This window comes from Podarcis melisellensis, assembly GCF_964234715.1.
Source record: "Podarcis melisellensis genome assembly, chromosome: 10".
In the NCBI taxonomy this organism is placed as follows: domain Eukaryota; kingdom Metazoa; phylum Chordata; class Lepidosauria; order Squamata; family Lacertidae; genus Podarcis; species Podarcis melisellensis.
In genome coordinates this window covers 57,260,136-57,274,878 of record NC_138542.1, presented here as the reverse complement: position 1 = coordinate 57,274,878, position 14,743 = coordinate 57,260,136, and positions in this window count along the sequence as shown.

The following is a 14,743-nucleotide window of genomic DNA, read 5'->3' as shown; positions in this document are numbered from 1 at the left end:
CGATCGGCAAGTCCTAGGCACTGAGGTTTTACCCACAGATAGTCCTTAATAAATTTGCTGGCCCGCTCTTGATGCTGTCACCCCCACCCCAGTCTTGTGGCAGCTTTCATTCCTGTATTTCATCCAGAGTGCACGTTATTAATTTACATGTTTAGAAGTCACAGTGTGGGTCCAGGATTTGGGGAGTGTTCAGCAGTTTATTCCCAAGACATAAGCAATCAGAAAGACCTCTGGGGTTATATAAGTCTGACTCCCATCCTGCTGTTGCAATTATTCTATGAAAAACTGCTTGCTGTTTGCTATAGGTCAGCTCCCTTAACCTACACTTCTCACTGCTATCAGTGTGTTTTTTTCAGAATTCACACACACATACACACACCAAGAAATAGATCTATATATCTATTTGGTTAAGACTGTGTGCCACAGTGCCATCTAGTGATCTATGCCATGGCAACAAATAAAAACGATGGCTTCATTCTTCCTCCATTCCCAAGTACTGTATCCAGCCTAGTGTTACAGCTGAGAGATCCAGAGTCACACAGGGTGACCAGGTCTAAGGTGGTAGGGCTCCTGAGTCATTAACAGTAATGCAGAAAAGGGAATGTCAACAGCTGCAGCTCCTTTTCTTAGCCTTGCACACCAATATTAAACAGTGGTACACTAATTACAGTTGTACCTTGGAAGTCCATTCGAATTCCAAAATGTTCAGAAACCAAAGCGTGTCTTCCGGTGTTTTTTTTAAAATCATCTTTATTGAATCAAAACACATATATACATACACAAAGACAAAAAAGAAAAGATCAGAACAAGAAAAGAAAAAGGACACAAGGACAAAAACATACAAAACAAGAATTTGCATTATTATACAGTCGTTCATTGAATTTCTAAATAAAAGACTTCCAATTCTTCTCATTGTACTTGTATTATTATTTACGTTTAGCGCACAGTCTTCTATTACCCTAATTTGTTTTCGTGTACTCCAATAAATCAGCATTTGCACATTGTATTTTAAAAGGATCAGTTTAATTCCGCAAGGAGATTATTATTTGGACAATATGTTTTTATGTAATCTTTGAATATTTTCCATTCTTTGTATATTTTCTGGTTTGAGAGCCCTCTTACTTCCCCGACATTTTTGCCCGTTCGAGGTGTTCAATCGTAAGTATCTGGCCATTCTATTATCGTGGGTGCTGTTTCATTTTTCGTGTTTCTTGCCACTAATATTCTGGCTGATGTTGTTCCATACATAAACAATGGTCTTATACCTTTTCTGATTTCCGCTGACATTATTCCTAGGAGGAAGATTTCTGGTCTTTTTCTGAATAGCTTTTTGAATTCATTATATAATTTGTCCCAAAATTCCTGGATGACTGTGCAATTCTACCACTTGTGTATGTCCCTGTCTCTTTTTCGCACCTCCAGCAGCTTGGTGATTTATCTTTATATATTTTAGCAAGTTTTGCTGGAGTGTGGTGCCATTTATAAAGCGTTTTCATTACGTTCCTCACGTTATAGCACACCGTGAATTTTATATCCTTCCTCCATAATCTTTCCCATTGTTCCATATAGATATTATATCCAAGATCTTGTACCCATCTCACCATTACAACTTTAACTTGCTCTTCTTTCACTTCCCAATCCAATAAATAAATGTATATTCCTGAAATATGTTTTCCTTTATTGTGAGTTAGCTCTTTTTCAAACTTGGATGTTTCTTTTGCCAGACCATCTCTCTTGTCTAAACTCAATATTTGGAGCCAGTCTGTCAATTGACTTTTATTTCATCATATTTTTTCAGCATTAGCTTATCTTCAACAAATTCTAGCAGTACTCGATAGGTGGGCCATTCCTTTTTCGTATTCCTTTTTTTGACTGCTATGGCTTCTGCAGGAGAGTCCACAAGGGTTCCAAAGAGCATTCACAAACTGGAACACTTACTTCCAGGTTTGTGGCATTTGGGAGCCAAAATGTCCGAGTACCAAGATGTTTGGGATCCAAGGTATGACTGTACTGTATTTTTAAAGAAGTATTACATGGAGGGGGTGAAATATGAATTGTTTGGGGACCGGTTATCTTTAGAATTACTTCCAACCATGTTAATTAGAACCAGAGGGCCTGTTTTCCAGCCCATAATAAAGCTCCATGGACAGAGTTTCATTGGTTGTGGCACCAAAGCGTGTGGAAATCTCTAGGTAAACTATGAAATTCACTCCCAAAAGAGGCAGTGATGTCCACCATCTTGGGCGGCTTTAAAAGAGAATTAGGCAAATTCATGGACGATAAGGCTATCCGTTGTAACTAACTGATGGCTATGTTCTACCCCCACTTTTGAAGGCAGTGTGCTTCTGAGTACCAATTGCTGGCAACCGCTGGAAGGGGTGGTGGTGTTGTTCTCATAGAATCATAGAGTTGGAAGAGACCACAAGGGCCATCGAGTCCAACCCCCTGCCAAGCAGGAAACACCATCAGAGCACTCCTGACATATGGTTGTCAAGCCTCTGCTTAAAGACCTCCAAAGAAGGAGACTCCACCACACTCCTTGGCAGCAAATTCCACTGTTGAACAGCTCTTACTGTCAGGAAGTTCTTCCTAATGTTTAGGTGGAATCTTCTTTCTTGTAGTTTGGATCCATTGCTCCGTGTCCGCTTCTCTGGAGCAGCAGAAAACAACCTTTCTCCCTCCTCTATGTGACATCCTTTTATATATTTGAACATGGCTATCGTATCACCCCTTAACCTCCTCTTCTCCAGGCTAAACATACCCAGCTCCCTTAGCCGTTCCTCATAAGGCATCGTTTCCAGGCCTTTGACCATTTTGGTTGCCCTCCTCTGGACACGTTCCAGTTTGTCTGTGACCTTCTCAGGTCCTGCCTATGGGCTTCTCCAGTTTAAGATCTTCTTACATTCCCAATAACAGCAGGGCAATAGACCCAGTGTGGGGAACCTTTGGACCTGCAGATGTTGCTGAACTACAACTTCCATCTTCCCTTGCCAATGGTCATGCATGTTGGGGTTAATGGGAGTTGTTCAGCAACATCTGGTGGGCCAGAGATTCCCCCACACCTTCAGTAGGCAGAGCAAAGGCTTGTCATTATACAAGACTATTAGCCAGCCATAGGCAAATTCAACCCTCCAGATGTTTTGGGACTACAACTCCCATCATCCCTGACCACTGGTCCTGTTAGCTAGGGGTGATGGGAGTTGTAGTCCCAAAACATCTGGAGGGCCGATTTTGCCTATGCCTGCTGTTAGCTGTAAATAGGATTTACTTTACCTGTGGAGCAACAGGTGGGCTTAAGTCATTTTCAGGCCTAAGACGAAAGGCAAGATGGTGCCCCCCTGCCTATTCAGTGTATAGAACTGGAACTGAAGTTCAGTCAGACAAGTTGCCATTTGTTCAAAGAGGTATTTTCACTTAGGCATACTGTACCAAAATGTCTGGTGTCTTTCTGGATGTCTAGCAACTTTGACTTAACATTTGATCTCCTGGAAGATACATTTTGAAGCAGGCCTCCTGTTGGAGTTAAGACAGATAGTCTTGCCATAGTTTGGTGTCATCTCTAGAGAGATTTAGAGTTTTGTTTGAGTAATGAATGCGAGGCCTTTCTTTTACGAGTGTAGTACTTTCATATCAGGATCCTTCAATGCTGTGAATGTTGGTGCTGAAATTTCGCATATTGTACCATCGGTATTAAATATTTGTTTCACGTATGTCATTTTATTTATAAGTGGCCACTTTGTTTTCTCTTCTTTACATTGTTTTGTTATCTCTTTTTGGATTCGGTCGCTCTCCACTGTGTTTTGGATTGCTCAGTGCTAAGAGCATCTGCTTCGCCTGCAGATGGACCCAGGTTCAGTCCCTGGCATTTATTTATCGATAGGGCTGGGAACACTCCTCCCTGTCTAGAACCCTGGAGAGCTGCTGCCAACCAGTGTACAGAATACAGAGCTCAGTGGCCTTTCTCTGTATCAGGCCGCATCCTCTATTCCTTCCCATATTCCCTGATGCAGCTGTAGCATCTCTTGCCTACTACTGCTGTCTTCTTCTTCCTTCACCCTTGCCTTCTGGACAACACACCTGGAGCCTTGTTTGTTACAACAGGTGGGGAGGGAAGAGGACCACCAGATGGAAGAAGCTGCAGCTGCTGAATTGTCTCTCGCTGTGTTGGGAAATTTAAAGAGACAGTGAAGATATCTAGGGCCCAGCAACTCTAGCTAAGCTCCCTTCACTTAAGATTGGCTCTTGTTCTTTTAATGTCCTCAGGAAAAAAGAAGGCTGGATTTCCTTCTACAGACCACTTCTGGACCAGTCTTCTTATTGTGCTCCACTCCTTATTCCTGCCCCCTTCAATCTGGCTTTGCTTACCAGTTTGATCCCTCTCCTCCTATGTATCTCTGCTTCAAACCTATTGGGAGGATTCCTAAACTAGCCTCCAGTTTTGGCTCCTTCTTAATGTGTTTCTGGTTTTACTGTTGCTCAATACTTGTGCCCTGATCCTGCTTGCAATCTTGTCAATGCTGATCCTGCTATTACACGTTGACCAGCTATCTGCCACTCAGTTCCTGTTCAGCCTCTCCCAGCATTGAATGAGCTCCCTTAAACATGCCCACATTTCATGGATACCCATTCTCCCATCCATTCTGAACAAAAGAGAAATCCAAAGAGTTTTTCTTTCTCAAGGAAGAATGGCAGTGGTTGATGTAGGTGCCTTTCTGCACCGACTGGGACAGTGGGGCAAGCTCGCACTGTTTTGTTTTCTTCTCATTAGATGTAGCAGCCATTCTACATCTACATGTTATGCTACACACCATGGTAGCCATTTTGGTTCATGCCATGCTTCCTATGGAAGCCATTTTGTAACTGACATCCATAGCGCTTTCTAAAGATTCACAAATGTACCAAGTTGCCCAAAATCGTTGGCAGCGCCTGCTGCACAAAATGAACAAGAAACGAGCTTCTGCTCTTGAGTAAAAGTTCTTGTAGGCATTAAAGGGAGTGGTTTGAAAGTGGAGTACACATTCAAGGAAAGCTCAGTAATTCTAAGCACGGTTTATGAGCAGCAGTGACATAAGTCATTTATGGTAATACTTCCTTGAGAGCTTGGCTCAGCACAGGATGTAACAAACCTTTTAAGTACATCATTCATTTTGGAGCCATTAGTATCAAAAGTGCTACTCACAATCTTGACATTAAACATGTACAAGAGCACCCAGCCAAATCCAGAGGATGCCAATCTTCTTTTCACTTCAGTGGGATTCTAGGGAAGTCTTGATGTGCATTTGTATTAAATTGAAATATAAAAACATTTAGTATTTTTTCTTTCTTTTTTACCACATCTATTTCATCTTGGTTCAGTCCCCAGCATATCCAGGTTGGGACTGAGAGAGAACCGTGTCTGAAGTCCTAGAGACCCATGGCCAATCAGTGTATTCAGTACTGAACTAGGTGGACCAATGGTGTTGCTCGATATTAGGCAGCTTCTGATGTTCCTATGACATGCCTTAAATCAGTCCCGCTATTCACAATGTTTAGACGAGGAATGATGTTGCTGGTACAACCAAAATGGCATCACCCACACACAAAGGGGGATGGGGAGAGCAGCAGGCTTAGGCTAACTACCAAAAAATGTTGTGGGCAGGGGTGGAAAAACCTTTTAAGCCTGAGGGCCACATTCCCTTCTGTGTATCCTTTCAGGGGCCACTTGTCGGTGGTGGGTGGGGCCAGAGCCAAAAGTGAGCACAGTCAGAGGCAAAGGGGGGGGGGAGTATCAGATGTGAAGTTTACTGGCAGCCCATTCAGATGGGCAGAGTACAAATAATAAAATATCATTATTGCTACCTTTGTACAGTAGGCTAATTTCCGCACACACTTGCACACCATCCAAGCAAGCCAGGGACTGTAAGAGTTCAAGGACCCATTTTATTGGTGTAAAGGCACTCTAGGAGGGTGCAAAGCAGGGCTGGTGAGGGGTATGAAGGGCCACACAGGGGGGCTTCATTTGGCCTGAAGTTCCCCATCCCTGTTTTAGGAGGGAAATCTAAGTGGATGGGAGGAAACCTGCAAAATAGCCTAATGAGGACTAAAGATGCTCCATGGGCATGGAATTCTGAGGGACTGTTGGGTGTGGGTAATGTAATGGAGTATCATGGGGGAGGATGTGGCTGGCTGATTGGAGCAGGGTACTGGAGCACACTGTGTTCCAATGTGCAGGTCCTGATTTTTACATAATTTATTCATAATTATCAGAATGGTAAGTAGTGAGTGTTCTGCTCTAAAAACCCTTCCCACCATGCTAGGTAATATCCCTGCCACTCTGTCCACTGGCATTAATACTCCAGACAGCTGATGAAAGGTTAGGTGGGTGCTTATGCATAAAGAAGACTATGCTATACAGATTAAATGGATTTAATGAGAACAAAGAGGTAAAAAAACAAAAAATTAAGACAAATAACTTGCAGCACTCTTGACCCAGTGTTAACTTCACCCACTACTGTTTAACTAACGACAGTGGTACCTCGGGTTACATGCACTTCAGGTTACAGACTCCGCTAACCCACAAATAGTGCTTCAGGTTAAGAACTTTGCTTCAGGATGAGAACAGAAATTGTGCTACGGCGGCGCAGCGGCAGCAGAAGGCCCCATTAGCTAAAGTGGTGCTTCAGGTTAAGAACAGTTTCAGGTTAAGAACGGACCTCTGGAACGAATTAAGTACTTAGCCTGTGGTACCACTGTACTGTTTTATTCAAAATGCTAGTTTTGACCTAGAGTGCTCAGGACTCCAACATCTTCTGGAACACCTCTTGCAATATGAACCTACCTGGACCCTTTGATCTTCTGAGGGCCTTCTCCAGGTTCCCCCTCTGAGGGAGGCTTGGAGACCAAAAGGTGTTGAGAATGGAGAGGGTCTTTTCATTTGTGGCTCCACAACTGCGAAACGCTGTCCCTGGTGAGATACACCTGGTGCCTTCACTAACATCTCGCTACCTGGTTAAGGCTGACCTTTTCCCCTAGCTAGGCATTTGAGGGACAGGGTTTATTTTGGTCTGCTGTTGTTGGACTACAGCTCCTATCAGGCACAAACCAGCAGGGCCAATGGGCAAGGGTGGTGGGAGTTGTAGACCAACCATATTTGGAGGGTGCCATGTTGGCTTTGCCTGCAATAGATTGTATGAAAATTAGCCAGTTGCATGGTGGGCTGTTTGCCTGAGCGGAAGAAGCAAGGGTAAGCTACAAATAACATCACCCAAAGTGCAAAGTACCCATCTCGTGGGATGCTAGAACACTGGATTTGTTCATCAGCCGGTAACACAGTGTTTAAAATATGCATACATCCATGTACCAGTAGTCAAATAAGCTATTTTTAAAAAGCATTAGAGAAAACAAATCCTTTCTGGTTAACATGCTTCACATTTGTCTAATTTATAAAGCAGTATGTCTCCCCCTTGCTTTGGATATTTTTTCCCCCTCATAACCAAATGAATTAACAATGAAACAGCCCCATTGAGCCTGTATCCAATATACTGTGGAGTTTTGTGACAATATTTTGAGGAACTTTGCAGAGAATGGTGGAAATGGCAGGTTAGAGATCAAGCACACATGCAGATAAAGGAATCTCACATACAGAAAATGCTATTAGAATTGGGCTAAACACACATAAGCAAAGCTTGCTTCTCTTGGTTATTTGGTTAAATAAAGAAAATTCATTTGAACCTTAGATCCAAACATGGGGCAGAATACTCTCCAGTAACAGAGATCCCCGGCAGAGGTTTTAAAACATAAAACATGCAGCAAAGGAAAGCATGGGACTATAGGCTGTTAGACCTGTTAAATGTTCCACTTTAAGTCACTTACAGTGTTTCCCCTTTCTACAGAAAAAACCACAGTTTGGTAAGTTAAAATTGTTCTTAGTTGCAAACTTTTCAAAGGTCAGATTCATGCATTTTTCCATACAGCAGCAAGAAAATACAGGCAGAAATATTGTGTTGTAGAATATGGTGAAAAGCTTCTGAACACGTGGTCTGAGATTATAGCAATCAAGCTCACACATCATATCTGGTTACAGATAGGTAGCCGTGTTGATCTGCCATAGTCAAAACAAAAAAAAATTCCTTCCAGTAGCACATTAAAGACCAACTAAGTTAGTTCTTGGTATGAGCTTTCGTGTGCATGCACACTTCTTCAGATACACATCATATCTGGTTAGGTTCATGTGGTGGAAAAGAGTGAACAAGAAACTTGACTTCCTTCCTAGGTGAGAGGGTGTGACCCAGTTAAGTCTAGGAGAATAGCTTACTCTATGGTCTTAACTCCTTCATGTATTAACCAGAACTAAGCATGTTGGTTAAAATGATGTTGAATTTCCCACAGCTACTCCTTTCAACCTCCACAGAATCCTCCACTCAAGTCCTACCTGTTTCCATTGGCCCTGCACAACTAGATGAATGTTCAAGAATGGGCCGTTCTGGACAGAATAAACACCTTTCTCTCTCCTTGTTATAATACTACCAGGGATGTGTGGAGCCTGTACTGGGCACAGAGCACAATCCAAGATGGAAGCACACATTAGGACAGAATTAAAGGAACATGTGGCCCTCCATGTGTTGTTGGGCTCCAACTCCCGTCAGCCCCAGGCAGCATGGCCAAGGGTCAAGGATGATGCAAGTTGTAGTTCATGAGCATCCAGGGGGCCAGAGGCTGCCAAATCTGCAACAGGACATGAGTGCCATCACCTTAACTTTGGCAATGAATGCACAAGGCAGCTGAATAGGCAGCAATACACAAAGACCTGGCTTTGTTTTGTTGGGACATTTGTCAGGGTAGCTATAATTACATGTGATTCCAGCCATCCTCCAAGTAACCAAAGGCAGAATGCATGAGGAATATTCCATTTTATCTTAAGAACTCTGTGAAGTACCGTAGATTAAGCTAAGATATAGTAGGGCCGACTCTACCATTAGGCAATAGAGTTTTGTGTCATGCAGTTTGCCTTACACCCCTTAGGATACCTTGCTGCCCTCTGGTACAGTGAAGTACTTTGGCCCAGGAACAGCGTTGAAGTAAAATTAATCTATCACTCTGCTCAGCTTCTGCCCGTGTAATGTGGGAGGCATAATTTTGTCCTTTGTCTCAAGCAACAAAATTTCTTGAGCCAGTCCTGAGAAAGTGGCAAGCACAAGGTACCCCATGAATAAAGATGGAGAATGTTGAACTTGGACCAGGGAGATACAGGTTCAAATCCCAAGTTTGTTATCTTCACTCCCCCCCCCCCCACACACACATTGTTGTTTTCTTCCATTCTTTTGGTTTGTTCCTAAACGGTAGTCTGCGGAATGCCAGTGGTCCATGGCATGTCTGTGGATTTGTGGCAGAAGTTGGGAGAAGGCACATCTATCATATTAAATATTCATATTGAATTTTAATTCCTTCTTTTATTTCTTATGTTGCATTTTATTGTTTTACGCTTGGAATTCCATGGAATATAATAAAACAGTGTGTTAAAAATAAAAGATGCAATAAAAATACAACCAAAAATTATACATCATCTACCACAGCTCATGATATTTGCTACAATGGGCGAAAAACCCATTAAGTGGTATGCCAAGACCCTCAGCAATTTACTAGTTGTGGGGAAAAGGTTTGGGAATCAATCCACATTTGAAGTACATCCAATGCATATTTAAAACATATGACTTTCCCCCGGAGAATCAGTGGGAACCAGTGTTTGTTAAGGGTGATGGCAATTGTAGCTCTATGAGGGCTACAGATCCCAGAATTCTCTGGGGGAATCCATGTGCTTTAAACGTGGATTGGATGTGCTTTAAAGATCAATGCTGAAATAGACACTTCTTGCTTCACAGCTCAATCTCTACTTTTTTACATTTATTACCTTTTGATAGAAGGTTAGTCATGGACTCCAACACACTTTAGATAATGGCCTTTTGTAACTCTGGAAGCCAGTACTTACAGGGTTTAAAGCTGCCTTTTTCTTGTTTTGTACACGATTAAATCATTGAAGGACAGATCTGACTAGGAAACAACTCTGGGTGCATTTATTTTTTGCTTGTGAATTTCCTGTCTGCTATGTTCTCTTGCAGAGATCAGCACATGAATACAATACCCATTAACGGGGGGGGGGGGGGGAGTCATCCAACCATGACAGAAAGAAATATGATAAAGACAAAACACATTTGCAGAAGGGGAAAAAATTTAAGCCCATCTGAAAGAATAGATGCCTCTCTAAATCATGACCAATGAGTGTAATTAGAATAATAAGCACATCTTATCTATGGCAGAGCCGTTCATCACAAACCCTTCCATAGATAACAAGTTGCTTGTTCTTCCTGTCCTCCCTTCATGCGGAGAATCCCAAAAACAAATTTCAGTTTTCTAGCCAAGTTGACGTGAAAATGGCTGCCAAGGCCGACAGTGTAAATCCAATCCATCTCTCAAAGGGAAAGTCATGTTTATCAAATTAAATGAGAGTGGAGAAAGAGAGGGAGAACGAGAAGCCAGCTTTTGTGTTCTGCTAATAGGATACATAATGCGTATCATATGCATATAGCCAGGGAGGCCAAGAGTGTAAAGAAAATGTTAGTGGTCCTGGCACGCAGAGAGTGTTTTTGCACTTGGCAGTTCGTCCCATCCATGGGTTACTGCTGGGCGTGCTTCTGCCGTGGGTAGGAGCAGGAATGGGAAGACTTTGGCCCTCAAGATGCTGCTGGACTCCAACTCCCATCAGCCCCAGCCAGCATGACAGATGGTCAGAGAAGGTGGGGGTGGTAGTCCAACAACATCTGGAGGTCTCAAGGCTTCCCATCCTTGCTTGGGCTTCGATTAACTCAGCATTAAATTACTTCTGGGATGTATGCAGTGTATGAGTCCTCTATTTCTGTCTGCACTTTGCAGGTGTGGGGGACTCCCTGGTCCTGAATGGGGACCTCCCCTCCTGTGCAACCCAAAATTGACTCTGGGGGATTAAGAGAACCCCCCCCCAAAAAAAAACACATTGGGGGGAAGCTGCAATGCTTGCACAGATGGAACGTTCACCATAGGCCGACGCTGCATGCTACCCATAGAGCACAGTGATACAGCAAGTACAATAATTCCCTCTACAATTTCCTTCCATGACAGTGAGAATAAATACAGATATACCATATTTTTCGCCCCATAGGGGGCACCTAGTTTTTTTGGGGGGGAAATAAAGGGGGGAATTTTTTTTTCCCCAGGCGCGGGGCTGGTGCGGGGGAAGCCCAAGCTTCCCCTGACCCCAGCCCCCAGAACAGGCTGATCTCCGCAAGCCGTGGGAGGGCTCCCGCGGCTTGCGCAGAGCTACCCGAAGCTTGGCGCAACTGCTCAGTGCACCCAGGCTTTGGGATGCAGGCAGCTCTCCGCAAGCCGTGGGAGCCTAGCAGGAACTCCCGTGGGCTCCCAAGGCCTGCGGATAGCTTCCTGAAGCCTGGAGAGCGAGAGGGGTCGGTGCGCACTGACCCCTCTCGCTCTCCAGGCTTCAGCGAAATCCTGCATTCGCCCCATAGGACGCACACACATTTCCCCTTAATTTTTTGGAGGGGGAAAAGTGCGTCCTATAGGGCGAAAAATACGGTAATAACTCTATAAGATTAGTCTACATTGCAGGGTTGTTGTAGGGATTAAATGTAGAAGGGAGCAACTTATGTACACCACACTGAGCTCCTTGGAGAAAAAGCCTCAGGCAATTTCACTCTCTGTGAAATATTTGGAAGCAATTCATATTTATGCAGGGGTGGGTGGGGAGGAATCTAGCCTGCTGCTAATTTCCTGTCTGAGTGGTGCAAAGATGTCTTTGTTTGAATGACAGTCGAAATTAAGCTGTAAGCAATTTTTTGCAAGCAAGAGCCCACAGGGGAAGAACTACTTTGGTATGCTAAGCCATGATGGCCTTGATCAATGCCTAGCAAACTGATCAATTGTACTGAAGCAGTCAGCACCCCTTGAATGTCCCAGAAATCTGAGGAAAGCATGGACGATCCGATGCCTAGGGGCAAGCTTATTCCACATGCAAAACTAATCCGCTAATTGCTTTCACCAAAATGGAGGGGAGAATGTTAGCATAGCTTTGTGACAGTAATTGAACCTAACCACTAGTCATGATATAGGGTGAAAATCCACCCCCCCCACTTACTATATATATACAGGGGCAGTGGGAACAGCCTTTAGAAAATGTATTGTTCTATAAAATTAATGTGCAACATAATGGACGGCCAAGAAGTTAAACTGGGCAGCTGTAAAGGATTACAACGCTAGTCAAAATCAAAACTAGTAATTAATTTCTTTTCAAGTGACAGTCTCTAGGAAGCATGTAAATTTGTGCACATAGCTCTCCAGGCATGCTAACATTAGTATGTTAATCACGCTAAGTACTTCATGGATTTTTGTCCCTAAACAAATATTTCAGGTGAACTTCTTTTGGCTATGGGGTTTTTTATTTATTTTTAGATATTTACTTAGCAAATGGAATTAAAATGGCATTCTTTTACAGATTTGTTTACTAAGTAAGTCAAATCTACAGATTCCACTAATTTAAGGCAGACTGCCCCCCTCCAAAAAAATTCCTGTATTGCAGACCTCCAGCAGTTTATACCCTTCCAATGCAGCATAATATCTCAAACTGATCAAGCTTATTGTTTTGCAAAAGTTTAGAGGAGAACGTGAGGTGGATTAAAATGAAGTGAGGTGGTGAAGCTAGCAAGAGGTCATAATCTCTGGGTGTCTATTGCATTCACACATCATGGTGAGCCAGCCTTCCCCAACTTGTTGCCCTCCATATGTTTTGGACGACAGCTCCTATTATCTCTGACCATTGACCATGCTCACTCTCACAAGATGTAGTGATGTTCCTCAACCTGGGTGGCTTTAAAGGAGAATTAAGCTAGCCGTGATGGGTACATTCTCCCTCCAGTGTCAAAGGCAGTATGCCTCTGAAGACCAGTTCCTGGGAGTCCCACGTAGTGAGACTGCTGCTGCTGCTGCATTCAGGTCCTGTTTGTGAAATTCTCTTTCTTCAAAAATTTTTATTCATTTTATAACACAAATAAAAAACACAAACAGAAAAGACAAACAATACAAACAAATTCTTGTCACATCCTTATTTTTCTAAACATTGTTAAGTGGGCTTCCCCAAGTCCGACCTATCTGATTTTCATTTTATTTCATCTTTAGCAGTTTACATATATCATAATTTCTAACCATCTTTTTTATCATACTTAAAATAACTTCACATTTTATCTCTTACAAATAATACTGTTTTAAAATACCCTATCTTCTACTTCTAACCCTACAGCCTATATCCACTTCCAAAGCTATTCTAAGTTTTATATATTAACGTATTTTTTCAAATATTCCTTAATGTGAAATTCTCATAGGCATCTAGTTAACCCCTGTGAGAACAGAATGCTGGGCTAGATGGTCTTTTGACCTGATCCAGGAGAGTTATTCTTATGTACTCATAGGACAGACACAGTGACTGTAGCAGTCAAGGTTTTCAAAAAGATTTGATAGTCCAGATGATTCCAATGCAGATCTGTTCTGGTGTTGCCCAGAGCTGTCTGTATAACCTTATTTAAACTCTTTGCTTAAAAAAAAAAGCAGACTTTTTTATTTGACTGTGTTTCTTTTTAAAAAAAATAGTACATTGGCGCTTTCTCCACAAGGCTACTTTTGCAGTCGCTTTGTCCTTAATGCTCTTTGACTTTGCTGTCCGAGCCTTATCAACGCCCAGCCCACTTTGCCATTTGCTGAAAAGGTCAAGTTCCAAAGTTCTTTTGCACACACTGCTTCCCATAGAAGGAAGGCAGATGGAAAGAGCTCCAGGGGATTTTGTGCTGGAGAAGAACCACCTTGAATCACTGCTCAGGAAGGGATGCAGCTTGACTCCACAAAATATGGGTGACAGTTGTAAGGAACAATTCTGTAAGCCCCACGCTTACCCTGATTGCGTGATAAATTATTGGGGACACCTTTTATTTGGTCAAATGTTTTTAAATGGGTTTATCTAACTGATGGATATTTTAAATGTTGCGTCCCTATCTCAAATGCTCCTCCTCTCCTCCTCCTCCTCCTCCTCCTCCTCCTCGAGTGTGGTGTAGTGGTTAAGAGCGGTGGACTCGTAATCTGGTGAAACGGGTTCGCTTCCCCGCTCCTCCACATGCAGCTGCTGGGTGACCTTGTACTAGGCACACTTCTCTGAAGTCTCTCAGCTCCACTCACCTCACAGAGTGTTTGTTGTAGAGGAGGAAGGGAAAGGAGAATGTTAGCCGCTACTCCTTCGGATAGTGATAGTGTAGTGATAAAGTGGGATATCAAATCCAAACTCTTCTTCTCCTCCTCCTCCTCCTTCTTTGGTGATCACTTGTAGCCGAGTAAGATTGTCTTCCATAAACACGGTTTTAACAATGAGTCCGTAAGTGGCTGTGGAGGCCAATTCTGGATCCACACATCCTTCCACAGTGGGGACATTGGTTTCTGGGTGGGCGTTGGTCACAGTGTGGATTTGCCAAGCGTACCTTCCTCTTAGCACTTTTCTCCCTTGCGTCCTGAGTTTGAGTGTCTTCAAAGCCCATGACACCTTTGGTAAAGGCTGTTCTCCAACTGGAGCGCTCGCAGGCCAGTGTTTCCCAGTTGTCAGTGTTTATGCACATGCTATAGCACAGCTGCAGCTCTGAAAGATAAGCAAGAGGATTCTGCTCATTGCCAAACTAATTGCCAC